Source organism: Cherax quadricarinatus, chromosome 35, assembly GCF_038502225.1.
Source record: "Cherax quadricarinatus isolate ZL_2023a chromosome 35, ASM3850222v1, whole genome shotgun sequence".
Classification (NCBI taxonomy): Eukaryota; Metazoa; Arthropoda; class Malacostraca; order Decapoda; family Parastacidae; genus Cherax; species Cherax quadricarinatus.
In genome coordinates, this window is record NC_091326.1 from 17537106 (window position 1) to 17555293 (window position 18188).

The 18188-nt window shown below is 41.0% G+C and overlaps 1 protein-coding gene across 3 annotated transcripts in view; it reads left to right on the forward strand.

Annotated features, from left to right (window-relative positions):
- The window catches only part of LOC128695031 (thimet oligopeptidase), a gene marked incomplete at its 3' end in the record, with an annotated part of 205504 nt that overhangs the window by 114501 nt on the left and 72815 nt on the right, over positions 1–18188 (forward strand).

Genomic DNA, 18188 nt, shown 5'->3' on the forward strand with positions numbered 1-18188 from the left:
CAACCACTGTCTCACCCACTGCCTCAACCACTTCCTCAACCACTGCCTCTACCACTCCAGTCGCACTCAATCTACAAGAACCAAACAACGAATTATTGTGAAATGTTTGGAAGAGCACGGAGACTAATGCTCACTCCAGCATAAACAAAGCCACACTGATGATGTGTCAACCACTCCCTCGTATTTTTGTACAATTTCCTTCTTCAATTCTATCGTATTTATTATTATTATTATTATTATTACTATTGTTATTATTAGCAGTAGCAGAAATGTTTGATTCTTTGCTGTGTTCAAGAGTAAACACATGATGTCACCGTCCAATACCTGTCCGAATAGCCATTCCAATTGCAGTCATGAATGGGTTTACATTATTTATACTGTAGTTTACTAGCAAATAATGAACAAACAAAACACTCGCCACACTGGTGGGAGGGCTGGCTGCCAGTTGCGGGGGTCGGAGGGAGGGTAGTAGGGACTCGCAGGTGGCGGGAAACTTAAATATGATCTGGAGGCTGGGAATTTGGCGGTTGGGAATTCGCGAATGTGTGAAGCCCGCGAAAGTTGAAAACACGAGTGTTGAGGGAGACCTGTAAATGTATAAATTCAAGGATTATGTGGATTAAATTAAGGGTTGGATGTGAAAAGTGGATCATAAAAAGTGTGTATGCACCTGGAAAAGAGAGGAGTGTAGAGGAGAGAGAGACATTTTGAGAGATGTTAAGTGAATGTGTAGGAACTTTTGAGCCACATGAGAGAGTAATTGTGGTAGGGGACCTAAATGCTAAAGTAGAAGCGTTTAGAGAGGGTGTGGTATGTAAGTTAGGGGTGCCAGGTGTAAATGATAATGGGGAGCATATGACTGAACTTTGTATAGAAAGGGGTTTGGTTATAGGTAACACATTTTATGAAAAAGAGGATAAATAATATACAAAATATATAGGGCGTAATGACATTAGTTTGTTGGACTATGTATTGATAGATAAGACTGTTGGTTAGACTTGAGGATGCATATGTTTATAGAGGGGTCACAGATGTATCAGATCACTTTTTAGTTGTAGCTACAGTGAGAGTAAAAGGTAGATGAGATACAAGGAAAATGGAAGCAGCAAGTAAGAGAGAGGTGAAGGTTTATAAACTAAAGGAGGAGGCAGTTAGAGTAAGATATAACAACTGTTGGAGGACAGATAGGCTAGTGTGAGTATAGGCAATGGGGTTGAAGATGTATGGGGTAAGTTTAACCCTTAACCCTTTGACTGTTGCTGGCCCCTTTCTGAAACTGTCATTCTATGTCCCAAAATATTTGAAAAAAAAAATATTTTTTCTTACCAAAATGTTAGGATTATTTTACTGAGTGTTTTAAGCCTAAAAAAAATTTTTGCCATCAGTACTTTCTGAGATACAGAGGCGCAAAGTTGGCAGAAAATGAACAGCGTATGGCAACAGCAGTGAATGCCGCCCACCCGGTATTCTTTTATTTACTCCAATTCGAAGGTTTCTTGTATTTTCCAATATTTTTCTTTTCTAAGTAACTTATGTGGCCTGTGAGACCAAAGTAAGGTGCATTGTTCAAATATACACTCATTGTTTACAACACAATAACTGAACAAACATTATCACTATTAGATTGTGTACAAAACTTGTTTACACAAATAAACAATACAAAACATTGTTTATTACTATTGTTCCATAATATATATACAGATGTACAGTCACTGAACACTTTCCTAGAACTGCTGCAGCTTGTGGAATTCTTTGAAACATGGGTATATGCAGAGTGGTACTTGACAATCCTCACACACAAAATGAGTGTCTCTGTGTGTTTGTGGGCGTTTTGTGGTATGTCCACATACAAAACACCTGTTTTGAGCACTTTCCTTGAAAGCAGTAGGAGGCAGTTGTATGGGGTGGTAGTGATCACCAGGCCTCAAACAAGATGGCGTGTGTTGGTAATTTCGTGGGCGCTGGTCTATTGCAGGTGTTGCTCCTTGGTACTTGGCGATTATTTGTCTGATGACTGACAAACAAAATTCACCATATTTTGGTTTGTTGTTGGTCCTCAACTTGTATATGTTATAAGCATTTAGCATGGAAATATCAAGAAGATGGAAAAAAGTTTCATATACCACTTATAACTCTTGTGTACACAATCAGCAAACCCAATCTGCATGTCACATTTGTCCACTAAGCGAATATTGAGGTTATAGTCCATGACAGCTGCAGGTTTTAGAATGGGTTCATTGGTCTCTCTATTGTGCCTACCAGTGTGTGCCATTTCATTTTGGTTAACTGATGTCAGCAATGTGACATCATGTTTGTCATGTCACCGAAATGCCATGATGTCATTGGCAGCAAAGGCCTGCACCTCACTTCTGCGAGTGCCAGCGTCGAACCTTGGCATATGTTTATGATTACCACACACACGTCTGTCAGGTTCACTCACAAGAAATCACTGAGTATGGGGCTTGTGTACCAGTTATCAGTATATAATATATGCCCCTTACCAAGATATGGTTCTATCATTGTTCTAACCACATCATCAGAGATACCCAATAACTTCCTGGTATCTCTCAATATATTACTGCCAGTGTACACAATGATATCCAAAACGAGACCACTTTTGCAATCACACAGTACAAATAACTTTATACCAAAGCGTTTCCTCTTGCTTGGCATGTATTGCTTGAATGAGAGTCTTCCTTTGAATAAAATCAAAGACTCGTCAATAACAAGCTTCCTGAAGGGATAAAAATACATGCAACACTTTTGTTTCAGGTACATAAACATATTTCTGATCTTGTGTAACCTGTCGCTTCTGTCAGGCCTTGTTTTGTCTGAAAAGTGTAATATATGTAACAGTACCAGAAAACGATTCACACCTATAATGTCACTAAAACCTGGGGTTGAAATCAGGCGTTCTGTTGCCCAGTATGTTTACCTGGAATTTACCTGGAGAGAGTTCCGAGGGTCAGCGCCCCCGCGGCCCGGTCTGTGACCAGGCCTGTGGTGACAGTGTGCTTATACACATGTGGCATAAGCATTATTGTGGCAAAAAACAGGTACATCTCTGCCACAGTTGTGTCCTTCCACTGGTGTAGCTGTGATCTTGGTGAGAGAATTGTATTTGCCATGGTGTACTTATAGTATGTGTTGGTTTCCCTGACAATAATGTCCATCAGGGGTTCATCGAAGAATAACTGAAAGCATTCCAGTTCAGTAGCATTGTTCCCAAGTGTACATGATGGCCATATTCCACTTTGTGTTTCATCAAAGTCATGGGGACTGGGAACAAACTCGTCACCTTCCTGCCAATCCCAGATGCGGTCTGCTGGTGGGTTCTGGATATTGAAATACGGTTGTGGTTGTGCAGGTTGTGGGAGTGTGGGGTTGGGTGAGGCTGGTTGTAGTTGTTCAGAGTCAGCAGCGTCGGTAGTAGCATGGCCCGCTGCTGGTGCCACATGACTCGTGCCACCATCACTATCACCACCACCACTCACGTCATTCATACCCATCGTAACAATATCGTCATCTTCACTATCAGGTTGTGGTGTAGGGCCACGGGATGTGCTCCGAGATTTACTCCTTCCCCTTGGAACAGCATATGACACACTACCAGACCGCATGCTATGTCATACATACTGCCGCTTCACTGGGGAATATTCACCCTCACTGTCGCAACTAGAACTGCTTTAAATAGCTTTGAAATCACTATCACTCTCACTGCTCACATCTGAGCCTTGTACATGGGCAAATAGTTTCCTCTTTCGTCCTGGTACAGGTGAACGTGAATGAGCCGGCCCAGCACCAGAGGTGGAAGGTCGTGGGTCATCTGGGTTTTCATCACTAATTACGTTATCCTGGGCACTGTTTTCGGTCACACCCGCTTGAAAACCCTGGAATTCACTTTCACTGACACTTTCATCGCTGGTAGAGATATCACTTGGGAACAAATGACCTCCAATCCGCCGAGGAGTGAGGTACTTCTTACTGCGAGGCATGGTGAAAATGGACTACCAAGATGGCGTTCCCACAATGCACCACTGAGTCCCAGATTTTTTTCACAGGGTGCACACCCACCACTCAGACCCATTCTCTCTTGTGTAGGCCTACCAGCTTTCTCCCGCGTGATTTGAAGCCGCTAGAATTTACGCGTATAAATACGTCAGAAACAGTGGCGCGTAAGACATATATATACGACCGAAACAGTCAAAGGGTTAAACTGTCCAAACGTAGATCTACGTTCACTCGCATGGTGCTCCAAATATTTTGAAAAATAAAAATTTTTTTTTTTCTTTTAAAATGAAGAGCACATTTTTCTACATGTTATAAGGTTAAAAAAAAAATTTTAGGGTCAGTACTTACTGAGATATAAAACCGTGAAGTTGGCTCTGGATGCTCACCTGACGGCAACATCGACTCCTGCCGCTTGCAGAAGTGTTGCCAATATACCTTTTTTTTCTTGTTTTTATTTTAATTATATATTTTTATGTTCTGATAATTACAATTTATGATAGTTCTTGCAATTTCATAGCCAATCTTTGTTCTGACACTAATAGTAGGTACTGAAATAGTGCTCAAATAGTCACAATCACATTGATAGGTGAACATTTACACCTGCCTGGGTTATTTACTATTGTCTAGAAATATATACAAAGTATTTATAGGTCCCAGCAATGTTTTAGATAGCATGGCATATACCTTGAAGCATGTTGTTATGAAAGGCATCCCAGTACTGTTGACAGCCCAGTGACACTTGATAAATGCCCACTTCTCCAGCTAACCCTCTCTATATTTGTTATCACTGTTACACACAAACATGTCTTGTCTCTGTCTGTCTATCTTTACCTGGAATTTTTGGGTTATCCTAGGTAATGTACACTATGTATAATTGTACTTATGTGTGCATGTGGGACACAGATAGACAGAGATATAGACAGATACAGAGATATAGATAGAGACAGCCAGAGCCAGCCGGCCAGCCTGCCAAATACATAAGAAAGAAGGAACACTGCAAGGCAGGTCCATGCCCCCCCCCCCCATCCCCCACGGCTTGACCAATGACCCACCTAGTCAGGTCACATCCACTGAAGGAAGGAGTATATGTATATCAAACTCCTTGAAGAATGGTGTTTATGACACCTGTTGATAGCCCAGTGACTTTTGATAAATGGGCACTCAGGGAACCCTGGCTTTGTTTGTTTCTACTGATACACACAAACATGTCTATCTGCCTGTCTGTCTATCTATCTATCTTTGCCTGTAATTTTTGGGTTATCCTAGGTAATTTACACTAATAACTGTACATATGTGTACATGTGAGACAGAGATGTAGATGCAGAGATGTAGATGCAGAGATGTAGATGCAGAGATGTAGATGCAGAGATGTAGATGCAGAGATGTAGATGCAGAGATGTAGATGCAGAGATGTAGATGCAGAGATGTAGATGCAGAGATGTAGATGCAGAGATGTAGATGCAGAGATGTAGATGCAGAGATGTAGATGCAGAGATGTAGATGCAGAGATGTAGATGCAGAGATGTAGATGCAGAGATGTAGATGCAGAGATGTAGATGCAGAGATGTAGATGCAGAGATGTAGATGCAGAGATGTAGATGCAGAGATGTAGATGCAGAGATGTAGATGCAGAGATGTAGATGCAGAGATGCAGATGCAGATGCAGAGATGCAGATGCAGACAGATATAGACAGCCAGAGACAGCCAAAGCAAGCAAGCCAGTCAGCCACCTAGCCTGCTGAATACAGTAGACTGTCATTTAGCACGGTAGTTACGTTCCTGAAAATGGCGTGTTAGGTAAAATAGTGTTGGATGAACTGAAGAACTTATGGGAAAAATAAGGTTGCTTTCCTGGGAGCCTCCAAAAAGCCAAACAACTTTTTTTTAGGCCTCCACATCTTACAAAAATAAAAGTGAATATGTAGTTGTAGTTCATTGTGATGTATTATATTGTTTTTACTGCTCACAAATGTAGTCACAAATGTAAGAGAAATAATAGTATTTCTTACCTTAAATTGTGGGTGCTGGTGTTTGTGGATGATTGTGAAGAGAGTGGAGAGTTATGTTGTGGCCCTACTGGGCTGAGGTGGATGGTAGAGGTTCTAGTACTGAAGTCGATGGTTATACTAGAGTGTCTAACTTCGTCACTCAGTAAGTCAGCCAAGTCACTCAGTAAGTCAGTCAAGTCACTCAGTAAGTCAGTCGAGTCACTCAGTAAGTCAGTCGAGTCACTCAGTAAGTCAGTCGAGTCACTCAGTAAGTCAGTCAAGTCATTCAGTAAGTCGGTCAAGTCACTCAGTAAGTCAGTCAAGTCATTCAGTAAGTCGGTCAAGTTACTCGGTAAGTCAGTCAAGTCACTCAGAAAGTCAGTCAAGTCATTCAGTAAGTCAGTCATTCAATTAGTAGTCTCAGTCACACAAACTAATGTTTATCTCTTTTTCTGTGTACAAAGTAACACTTCATAACAGCTACAGGTTATCTCTTGTCTAATATCTTTGTTTCTTTGTTAATTCTAAGACTTAAGTGCTTATACCTCTTTGTGCCACTTTCAGTAACACTTGTATGGCTACTGGGTGTCATGATTGCTTGACAGATACAAGATATAGTAATTAAAATATAACTCAATTTGCAAACACAGCTGCCTTGTAACAGAGAAAAACTGGACACTTTTGAAATATGAAAGCTGGGATGGTGGGGCGGTGTTGGGGAGTGGCAGGGGATGGCGGGAGGGCACCCCGGCTGCTCCACAACAAGGCGGCCGCTTGAGCAAAGGAGATTTTCTTTTTTTCTTCCCACAATCTGAACTGTGTCGAATTAATTATACGACGTGTTACATAAAATTGTGCCACAATTCTTGAATCGTGCAATACCCAAATCGTGCCAAGTAAACTTGTGCTAAATGACAGTCTACTGTACATAAGAACATAAGAAAGAAGGAACACTGCAGCAGGCTTACTGGCCCATACAAGGCAGGTCCATATCTATCCCCCCCAGCTTAGAACAATGGCCCACCTAGTCAGGTCACATCCACTGAAGGAAAGAGCATGACATCAGACCTAGTAGCACAAGCTAGTCAGGTCCAACTCACACCCACCCACCCACACTCACTCGTGCATTTATCTAACTTATTCTTACTTTCCTCTTAAAATGGGAGTGTTAATGCGACATGGCATCAGTGAATCCTTGGTTTTTGCTACGCTATTTGCTGTAGCTGGTGCTCAATTGAACGAGTGCTCCCACAAGATACTAAGTGCTCCCAGATTTTTTTAATACTGCACACACTGAGTGCACAGACCCATTCTTTCATGTCTAGGCGACTCAAGCCTATTGTGCCAAATTTGAAGGAATGAAAAATAAAACGTTGATTTACGTTCGGAGCACTATGCATGCAAACTTAGATCTACGTTTGGACAGTTTAAGGGTTAAGAATATAGTGTTAGTGTTCAGCAGAAGTTTGTGGTTATGGGAAAGTGGGTGTGGGAGGGAAGAAGAGCTGTTGGTGGAATGATGATGTAAAGAGAGTAGTAAGAGAGAAAAAGTTAGCATATAATAGGTTCTTACAAAGTAGAAGTGATGCAAGAAGGGAGGAGTATCTGGAGAGAAAGAGAGAGGTTAAGAGAGTGGTGAAGCAATGTAAAAAGAGAGCAAATGAGAGAGTGGGTGAGATGTTATCAACAAATTTTGTTAAGAATAAGAAAGTTTTGGAGTGAGATTAATAAACTGAGAAAGCCTAGGGAACGAATGGATTTGATAGTTAAAAAATAGGAGAGAAGAGTTATTAAACAGAGAGTTAGAGGTATCAGGAAGATGGAGGGAATGTTTTGAGGAATTATTAAATGTTGATGAAGATAGGGAAGCTGTAATTTTGTGTATAAGGCAAGGAGGAATAACATAGTGAGGAAGAACCAGTTGTGAGCTTGGGGGAAGTGCTTGGGGCAGTGGGTGGAATGAAAGGAGAGTAAAGCAGTTGGGATTGATGGGATAAAGATTGAAATGTTAAAAGCAGGTGGGGGATACAGTTTTAGAGTGGTTAGTGTTTTTATTTTATACATAAATGTATGGAAGAAGGTAAGCTATCTAGGGATTTGCATAGTTCATTTGTATAAAGGCAAAGGGGACAAAAGAGATTGTAAAAATTATAGGGAAATAAGTCTGTTGAGTATACTTGGTAAAGTGTATGGTAGAGTTATTATTGAAAGAATTAAGAGTAAGATGGATAGCAGATGAACAAGGAGGCTTTAGGAAGAGTAGGGGGTGTGTAGACCAAGTGTTTGTAGGGTTCAATCCTGGCCGGGGTATGGTTTGAGGTGAATAGTAGATAAAGGTAAAGAGGTTTTAGTGGCATTTATGGGTTTGGAAAAGGCATATGATAGGGTGGATAGGAGGGCAATGTGGTAGATGTTGCAAATGTATGGAATAGGAGGCAAGTTATTGAAAGCAGCAAAAAGTCTTTACAAGGATAGTGAGGCTCAGGTTAGATTATGTAGGTGAGAGGGAGATTATTTCCCAGTAAAAGTAGGCCTTAGAGAAGGATGTGTGATGTCACCATGGTTGTTCAATATATTTATAGATAGAGTTGTAAGAGAAGTGGAAGCTTGGGTGTTGGCAAGAAGTGTGGGGTTAAAAGATAAAGAATCTAACACAAAGTGTGAGTTGTCACAGTTGCTCTTTGCTAATGATCCTAATAGTCCCTTACCAACTGAAAGACAAAATCTAGCTCTTAGGCAATATAGTTGTTTACACAGCTTGTATCCAAGATTTGTCACAGTGCTGCAGAATGTGAAGCTCAGATTAAAACCATATATAGATGTGTGCATTACTTATTAACGTAACTGAGCGGTCAGGCACTGGTAAAACAGTCACTCCTGTCTGGAATCCAGTCCCTACAATATCTTGCATGCAGGATAGTGTACAGTTACCTCGGTTTTCAGAGGAACCTCAGACAACCTTGGATACTGAGACTACTATCCCTGCGATGGCTACTTGTTCAAGTGGTAGCTCTTCCCCAGGGGACGCCTTGTCGAAAAATGACTACTTGTAATGAGTTATGCCATCTCTTGTTGATGTCACAGGCCGTCTGCAGAAAAACATTTCTGTCGTGGCTAGTGTGCTCACTAGAGTGTCTGTTGTTGTCCCTTGTGTTCCAGATGGTGATAATATCCTAGTTGACAGTGATCCTTGCAAGGTAAAAAGTTGTATGTCGAGCAGTCGTTACATGTTGTAAGAGATAGTAAGATCCGTTTCTCCCTTGCTAATCTTTCTTGTCATAGCATTAACTATGTACGTGTATTTCAACCGGGGAGAGTTCATCCACTCCACCGAGCCTGTCCATTCCTTCGGTAAGAAAGTACTCCTAAGTCATTAGTAAAAGACAATGGAGGTGAATTTTGTAACGAGATTCTTGAAAATTTGTGTACTTTGTACAAGATCTCTAAATCGACCATTGTTCCTCGCCATCCTGCCAGTAATGGTCTAGTGGAAAGAACAAATAAGAAAGTACTCGATGTGTTGAGAGCTACTATTAACCCCTTGACTGTCGCAACCCCCTAATCCTGAGGTGTCTCCTGGTGTCGCAAAATTTAAAAAAAAAAAAAAATTTTCTTGTGAAATGATAGAGAATCTTTTCCCAATTGTAATGACACAAAAAAAAACGAAATTTGATGGAAAACTGATGGAATTACGCTCTCGCGAAGTTAGCGACCTCGGCAATTTTTACAAATCGGCGATTTCGCCTACTTTGAGCCCTATTTTATAGCTATTTCTTTAGAACTCCATTTTTTCTATCGAACGAATACAAGAAACTGCCCATTTACCGATTTCAACTACCCAGTAACGTGGCCAGAAATTTGAAATTTGGCCAATTTCACGAAAATTTAAAAATATGACAATTTCAAAATAAGGTCCAGAATGAACAATGCAGACATTCCTGGCTCTAAAATAACATTTTCTTTGTTCATCAGTCACATCTCCAGGCCCCTCGGATATTACTCTTGCTTTCTATTTTGAATTTTTATTCAAACAAAAAATAGAAGATTTACTGTTATGCAGACTACTGCAATGCTGTAATAATTGTACAAATAATGTCAACCCATTCATGACTGCATATTAAAATGGCTAGTTGGACATTTATTGGACAATTACATAATTTGTTTACCTTTGAACATTGGCAAAAATCCAACATTTTCCCTACTTTGAGCTCCATTTCTAGATTCTTTTTATAGTAAAACCAATCAAAATCACCTCTATTTCTATAATATGTTTTCCATTCTATCTAATGAGACCAAGAAAACGAGAATACAACTATAAATGCTATACAAAAATAGACCACAAAGTCGGCATTTTAATTAAAAAAAAGTCAGAGTTTTTTTTTCTCATTATGCACTGTGTGCTCCAGGATTTTTTTTATATGGTGCACACTGACCACACAGACCCATTCTCTCACATGTGAGCCTACCAGCTTTCTCCTGCTTGATTTGAAGCCACTAGAATTTGAGTATTATATACGTCAAACACGGTACCTCGTAAGACGTATATATACAGCCAAAACAGTCAAAGGGTTAATCCCAATAGTGCAACCTGGGATGAATTTATACCTGATGTTCAGTGTGTCATAAATTCTGCTTACAATGCTTCTATAGGTGATACTCCACATTACACATTGTATGGTGTAGATAAGTGGTTACCTTATGAGTTTTTGTATTCTGAACCGAAACCAAATTATAATCCTGATGATTTCATGGCAACTCGTACCAGCTTAGCTCAAGGTGTTTTCAGAAGAATCCATGAAACACTTCATAAATCAACAGCAGAATTTACAAGTCACTAATACTCGAGCAAAGCCAACCAAAATTAAAGTAGGTTCAAGAGTTATGCTGAGTAATTTTAATAAAACATCTGCAATGCCTAAGCTCGATCAAAAGTTTGTTGGTCCATATCGGGTAGTCGAACATATCAATGGCAATAAGTATACAGATAGAGAAATCAGTACTGGTCAGTATAAAGAATGGCATTTAGATCATATGAAGTTAGTATGCGATGAGGATGAGGTCTTTGACAACCAAACAAATGAGACAGACTCTGACAATCCTCCTGATGCAGTACCCTCTATCTTTAATAACCAGACAGATGAACAACTTGATTGTCGTTATTCCTTATGTACATGACAAGTAATGAGGAATCCCCAAGTTTCTGTTGTAAATACCAATGAAGATCCTTCTCAACCACGGCATGTATTAGCCATTACAACAGATTTCGATCCCCCTAGAGATAATGACCACTCTGCATATGTAAATGTCACCCTAGCAGAGTTGGGGTTAATGTTACTAATCTCTCTAGATAGATAATGTAGTTTAAGAGAGTCTTTCAACTTTGTTTTTATCATATCAACTTATTGATGATCAAAAACAACTTTTTTTCAAGTGTTCATGTTCTCGCCGAATTCTGAGATTTAACAGTAAAAGACTTGCATGCGCCGAGTCTGTCTTTTCTGTTAAACACTTTCTTCTTTGTAAATATACTTCCTCAGAATCCGTAGATCACATGAATACAGATCGATCGATCATTTCTCTTATTATTCTATCCCACCGTTGATTTTGTCACTTACCATGATTTGTGATTTATTATACAGTGGACCCCCGCATAACGACTTTAATCCGTGCAAGAGGGCTCTTTGTTATGCGAAATGATCGGTATGCGAATGAATTTTCCCCATAAGAAATAATGGAAATCAAATTAATCCGTGCAAAACACCCAAAAGTATGAAAAAAAAAAATTTTTACCACATGAAATGTTAATTTTAATACAAACTGAAAAAGGCATGCACAATTACATGACACTTACTTTTATTGAAGATCTGGTGATGATTGATGGGATGGGAGGAGGGGAGAGAGAGTGTTAGTGTTTAGAAGGGGAATCCCCTTCCATTAAGACTTGAGGTGTCAAGTCCTTTTCTGGGGTTACTTCCCTTCTTCTTTTAATGCCACTAGGACCAGCTTCAGAGTCACTGGACTTCTTTCGCACAACATATCTGTCCATAGTGGCCTGTACCTCTCGTTCCTTTATGACTTCCCTAAAGTGTTTCACAACATTGTCAGTGTACAGGTTGCCAACATGGCATGCAATAGCTGTGTGAGGGTGATTTTCATCCAAGAAGGTTTGCACTTCAAGCCACTTTGCACAGATTTCCTTAATCTTTGTAGTAGGCAACTTCTTCAATTTCTCTCTCCCCTCCTCTGAACCAGTTTCCTCAGGTCTGGCCTCTTGCTGTTGAAGTTGATCTATCAGCTCATCAGTGGTTAGTTCTTCATTGTCCTCCTCCACCAACTCTTCCACATCCTCCCCACTAACCTCCAACCCCAAGGACTTTCCCAATGCCACAATGGATTCCTCAACTGGCATAATCCTCTCAGGGTTAGCCTCAAACCCTTCAAAATCCCTTTTGTCTACACATTCTGGCCACAGTTTCTTCCAAGCAGAGTTCAAGGTCTTCTTAGTCACTCCCTCCCAAGCCTTACCTATAAGGTTTACACAATTGAGGATATTAAAGTGCTCTCTCCAAAACTCTCATAGTCAGTTGAGTTTCTGAGGTCACTACAAAGCACCTTTCAAACAGAGCTTTTGTGTACAGTTTTTTGAAGTTTGCAATAACCTGCTGGTCCATGGGCTGCAGGAGAGGAGTGGTATTAGGAGGCAAAAACTTCACCTTAATGAATTTCATGTCCCCATAAAGTCGCTCTGCCACGTCTGTAGGATGACCAGGGACATTGTCTAACACCAGGAGGCACTTAAGTTCTAATTTCTTTTCAGTTAGGTAATCTTTCACATTGGGGGCAAATGCATGGTGTAACCAGTCATAGAAAAAGTCCCTAGTGACCAATGCCTTACTGTTTGCCCTCCACAGCACACACAAATTCTCCTTGAGGACATTCTTTTGCCTGAACGGTCTGGGAGTTTCAGAGTGATACACTAATAAAGGCTTCACTTTGCAATCACCAGTAGCATTGGAACACATCAACAAAGTAAGCCTGTCTTTCATAGGCTTATGTCCTGGGAGTGCCTTTTCCTCCTCAGTAATGTAGGTCCTGCTTGGCATTTTCTTCCAAAACAGGCCTGTTTCATCACAATTAAACACTTGTTCAGGTTTCAGTCCTTCACTGTCTATGTACTCCTTGAATTCCTGCACATATTTTTCAGCTGCTTTGTGGTCCGAACTGGCAGCCTCACCATGCCTTATCACACTATGTATGCCACTACGCTTCTTAAATCTCTCAAACCAACCTTTGCTGGCCTTAAATTCACTCACATCATCACTAGTTGCAGGCATTTTTTTAATTAAATCCTCATGCAACTTCCTAGCCTTTTTGCTTATGATCACTTGAGAAACGCTATCTCCTGCTAGCTGTTTTTCATTTATCCACACCAATAAGAGTCTCTCAACATCTTCCATCACTTGCAATCTCTGTTTCGAAAACACAGTTAAACCTTTGGCAAGAACAGCTTCCTTGATTGCCTTTCTGTTGCCCACAATAGTAGCGATGGTTGATTTGGGTTTCTTGTACAACCTGGCCAGGTCGGCGACACGCACTCCACTTTTATACTTATCAATGATCTCTTTCTTCATCTCTATTGTAATTCTCACCCTTATTGCTGTAGGGTTGGCACTAGAAGCTTTCTTGGGGCCCATGGTCACTTATTTGGCAGATAAAATCACCAAAAACACTGTAATAATAAGAAATGTTCCGATTGTATGCTTGGATGTTACCGCGGAGGCAGGCTGGTAAACAATGCCACCAGCGGCACATGTAAGGCTGGCTAAGGGCGCACATTGGACGCATCTCGGACGAAGAGCGGTGAGTGGGTTTTTGAGCGGTATGCGAGGCAAAATTTTTGCGATAAAAGTGAGCGGTATGCGGATTGTACGTTATGTGATGGCGACGGTATGTGGGGGTCCACTGTAATTTGTAATGCATTACAATCTGTTATCATCCTTATGCATAGCTCTTAGGTTCTGCTGTTGTGTACTTTGGTATTGTATAGAATCAGCCCAGAGCCATTATGCCTACAATCTGTAGTATGTATAAGTTAGATGCATGTCGGGACGCCATACGTTAACGTGGCCGAGCTGTCAGTAGTGTTACTTGTGTAGTATACATACAGTGGACCCCCGCATACCGCACGCATCGCATACCGTACAATCCACATACCGCTCGCTTTTCTCGCAAAAATTTTGCCTCGCATACCGCCCAAAAACCCGCTCACCGCCCTTCGTCCGAGACGCGTCCAATGTGCGGCCTGAGCCACGCTCACATGTTCCGCCGGTGGCATTGTGTACCAGCCAGCCTCCGCGGTAACATCCAAGCATACAATCGGAACATTTCGTATTATTACAGTGTTTTTGGTGATTTTTTCTGGAAAATAAGTGACCATGGGCCCCAAGAAAGCTTCTAGTGCCAACCCTACAGCAATAAGGGTGAGAATTACTATAGAGATGAAGAAAAAGATCATTGATAAGTATGAAAGTGGAGTGCGTGTCTCTGAGCTGGCCAGGTTGTATAATAAACCCCAATCAACCATCGCTACTATTGGTGGTACAGCTGCTGCTGCACTGTCAGCTGCTGCTGCTGCTGTAGCATCGTCTGCTGCTGCTGTAGCATCGTCTGCTGCTGCTGTAGCATCGTCTGTTGCTGCTGTACCACCGTCAGCTGCTGCTGCTGCTGTAGCACCGTTGTTGGTGTGGCTTATTGAGAATACCAAGAAACAATTAACCCCAGAGGATTTGCCACCCAGGATAACCCAAAAAAGTCAGTGTCATCGAAGAGTCTAACTTATTTCCATTGGGGTCCTTAATCTTGTCTCCCAGGATGCAACCCACACCAGTCGACTAACACCCAGGTGAACAGGGAAAAATGCCTGGAACTAGTGCTCATATTGGTGAATTTAAAGCCAGCAAAGGTTGGTTTGAGAGATTTAAGAATCGTAGTGGCATACACAGTGTGATAAGGCCTGTTCTGGAAGAAAATGCCAAACAGGACCTACAGTACTCAGGAGGAAAAGGCACTCCCAGGACACAGTGTCTCATCAGTCATTGCTGCATCTTCAATAAAGGTAAGTGTCATTTATTCTTCATTTAGTAGAGTAGTACATGCACAATATATATTGTGCATGTACTACTCTACTATTGTGCATGTATCCTTGTCTTTGTGTGTAGGAAAATGTATATTTCATGTGGTAAAATTTTTTTTTCATACTTTTGGGTGTCTTGCACGGATTAATTTGATTTCCATTATTTCTTATGGGGAAAATTCATTCGCATACCGAACATTTCGCATAACAACCAGCCCTCTTGCACGGATTAAGGTCGCTATGCGGGGGGTCCACTGTACTTAGATATTATAGATAGGCTCCCTGGCTGGCTGTGACATCATGATCACCTCGCATGTGAGCAGCTAGCTAGAGGCCTTTCTCTCAGTTCCACGCTAGGCATTGCAGACTCGACAGGCAGGCCCTGGGCTTCCCCTCAAGACTCGCATTATGCCCCTCTTAGAACATCATACGTGTGTATTCTTTCACTTACACCTCCTTGGTGAATCCCCCCATGACAGGTAGGGTATGTAAAAGAAGAAATTAAAAGTGAATATAGGAAAGAGTAAGGTGATGATAAAAAAAAATTAGGTAATGGGAAATTGGATATCAGATTGGAAATGGAGGAGGTGAATGTATTCAGAAATTTGGGAGTGGACATGTCAGCAGATGGATCTGTTAACCCTTTGACTGTTGACATCGTATATATACGTCTTACGAGGTACCGTGTTTGACATATATATACTCATAAATTCTAGCGGCTTCAAATCAAGCAGGAGAAAGCTGGTAGGCCCACATGTGAGAGAATGGGTCTGTGTGGTCAGTGTGCACCATATAAAAAAAATCCTGGAGCATGCAGTGCATAATGAGAAAAAAAACACAGACCGTTTTTTTTTTTTAATTAAAATGCCGAATTTGTGGCCAATTTTTGTATAGTATTTATGGTTGTATTCTCATTTTCTTGGTCTCATTTGATAGAATGGAAAACATATTATAGGAATAGAGGTGATTTTGATTGATTTTAATATAAAAAGAACCTGGAAATGGAACTCAAAGTTGGGGAAATGTTTGATTTTTGCCGATGTTCAAAAGTAAACAAATGGTTATTATCCAATAAATGTCGAACTAGCCATTCTAATATGCAGTCATGAATGGGTTGATGTTATTTATACAATTATTACAGTATTGCAGTAGTCTGTATAATAGTAAATCTTCTATTTTTTGTTTGAATAAAAATTCAAAATAGAAAGCAAGAGTAATATCAGAGGGGCTTGGAGACGTGACTGATGAACAAAGAAAATGTTATTTTAGAGCCAGGAATGTCTGCATTGTTCATTCTGGACCTTATTTTGAAATTGTCATATTTTTTAATTTTCATGAAATTGGCCAAATTGCAGATTTCTGACCACGTTATTGGGTAGTTGAAATCAGTAAATGGACAGTTTCTTGTACTCAATCGATAGAAAGAATGGAGTTCTAAAGAAATAGTTAGGAGTTTGGTCTACTGGAACAATGGAATTAGCCGAAAATAGGGGCCAAAGTGGGCAAAATCGCCGATTTGTAAATATCGCCGGGGTCGCTAACTTTGCGAGAGCGCAATTCCTTCAATTTTCCATCAAATTTTGTATTTTTGGTGTCATTACAATCGGGAAAAGATTCTCTATCATTTCATAAGAAAAAATAATTTTTTTTTTTTAAATTTTGCGACACCAGGAGACACTTCAGGATTGGGGGTTGCGACAGTCAAGGGGTTAAAGATGAGGTGAATCATAGAATTGATGAGGGTAAAATGGTGAGTGGTGCACTAAGGATCTGTGGAGACAAAGAACTTTATCCATGAAAGCAAAGACAGGTGTTGTGAGGGTTTGTGGAGATTTGATGGTTGGAGTTAAACACAGTCGTTGGATGTTAACACATATATTAGCATATTAGCAGAGTGTGAGAGGAGGAGGAGTCCAGCCTGCCTGCTGCTGCTGCTTGGTAGGTCTAATGGGAACTGAGGGAGAGGACGAGCGTGAAGCGCTCACGACAGCATCACGTGACGTCACACATGCTAGTCACTGAGCCTTCTGAAAGGGAGCCTAAATATATACATGGATGATATGATCTACAATATACTACACAAGTATATAAGTATGGGGAATTCAGTAGCTATACTGACACAGGAATGTATGAGAGTATAGTTATACCAATGTTCTTGTATGGGTGTGAGGTATGGGTGGCGAATGTTGCAACAAGAAGGCTGGAGGCAGTGGAGATGTCATATCTGAGGGCAATGTGTGGTGTGAATATAATGAAGAGATGTCGGGTAGGTGTTCCAGAGATATTGGACGGTTGAAGTAATACACACTAGGTCAGTTGGTAACTTATATTGAGAGAGTCTTGAGGGAGCCCAGGGCCATGCCTTGTCCTGCTTGGTGTAACAGGAGCGGAGCGAGGTCTGAGGAGGAGGCCTGCAGCCTAGCACTTACATGCTGGGTTGTGTGATGTCACAGCTAACCAAGGAACCTAGCGAGGCAGGGAGCTTATGTATAACATAGCTGGTACTATCTACATATATTACACAAGTACATACGTACATTACATGGGAAATCAGTGACACTACTGGCAGAGAATCCGTATTTTGGAGATTAGGAGGAGGTGTGGGATTACCAAAACTATTATCCAGAGGGCTGAGGAGGGGTTATTGAGATGGTTTGAACATGTAGAGAGGATGGAACGAAATAGAATGGCTTCGAGAGTGTATAAATCAATAGTGGAGGGAAGGCGGGGTAGGGGTCATCCTAGGAAAGGTTGGAGGGAGGGGGTAAAGGAGGTCTTGTGTGTGAGGGGGCTTGGATTTCCAGCAAGCGTGTGTGAGCATTTTAGATACGAGCAGATGGAGACAAATGGATTTTAGGACTTGACGTGCTGTTGGAGTGTAAGCATGATAACATTTATGAAGGGATTCAGGGAAACTGGCAGGCTGGACTTGATTCCTGGAGGTGGGAAGTATGGTGCCAGCACTCTGTAGTGTAAACGTGCCTCTGGCAAAACAGTGATGGAGTGAATGATGATGGAAGTTTTTCTTTTTTGGGCCACACTGCCTTGGTGGGAAA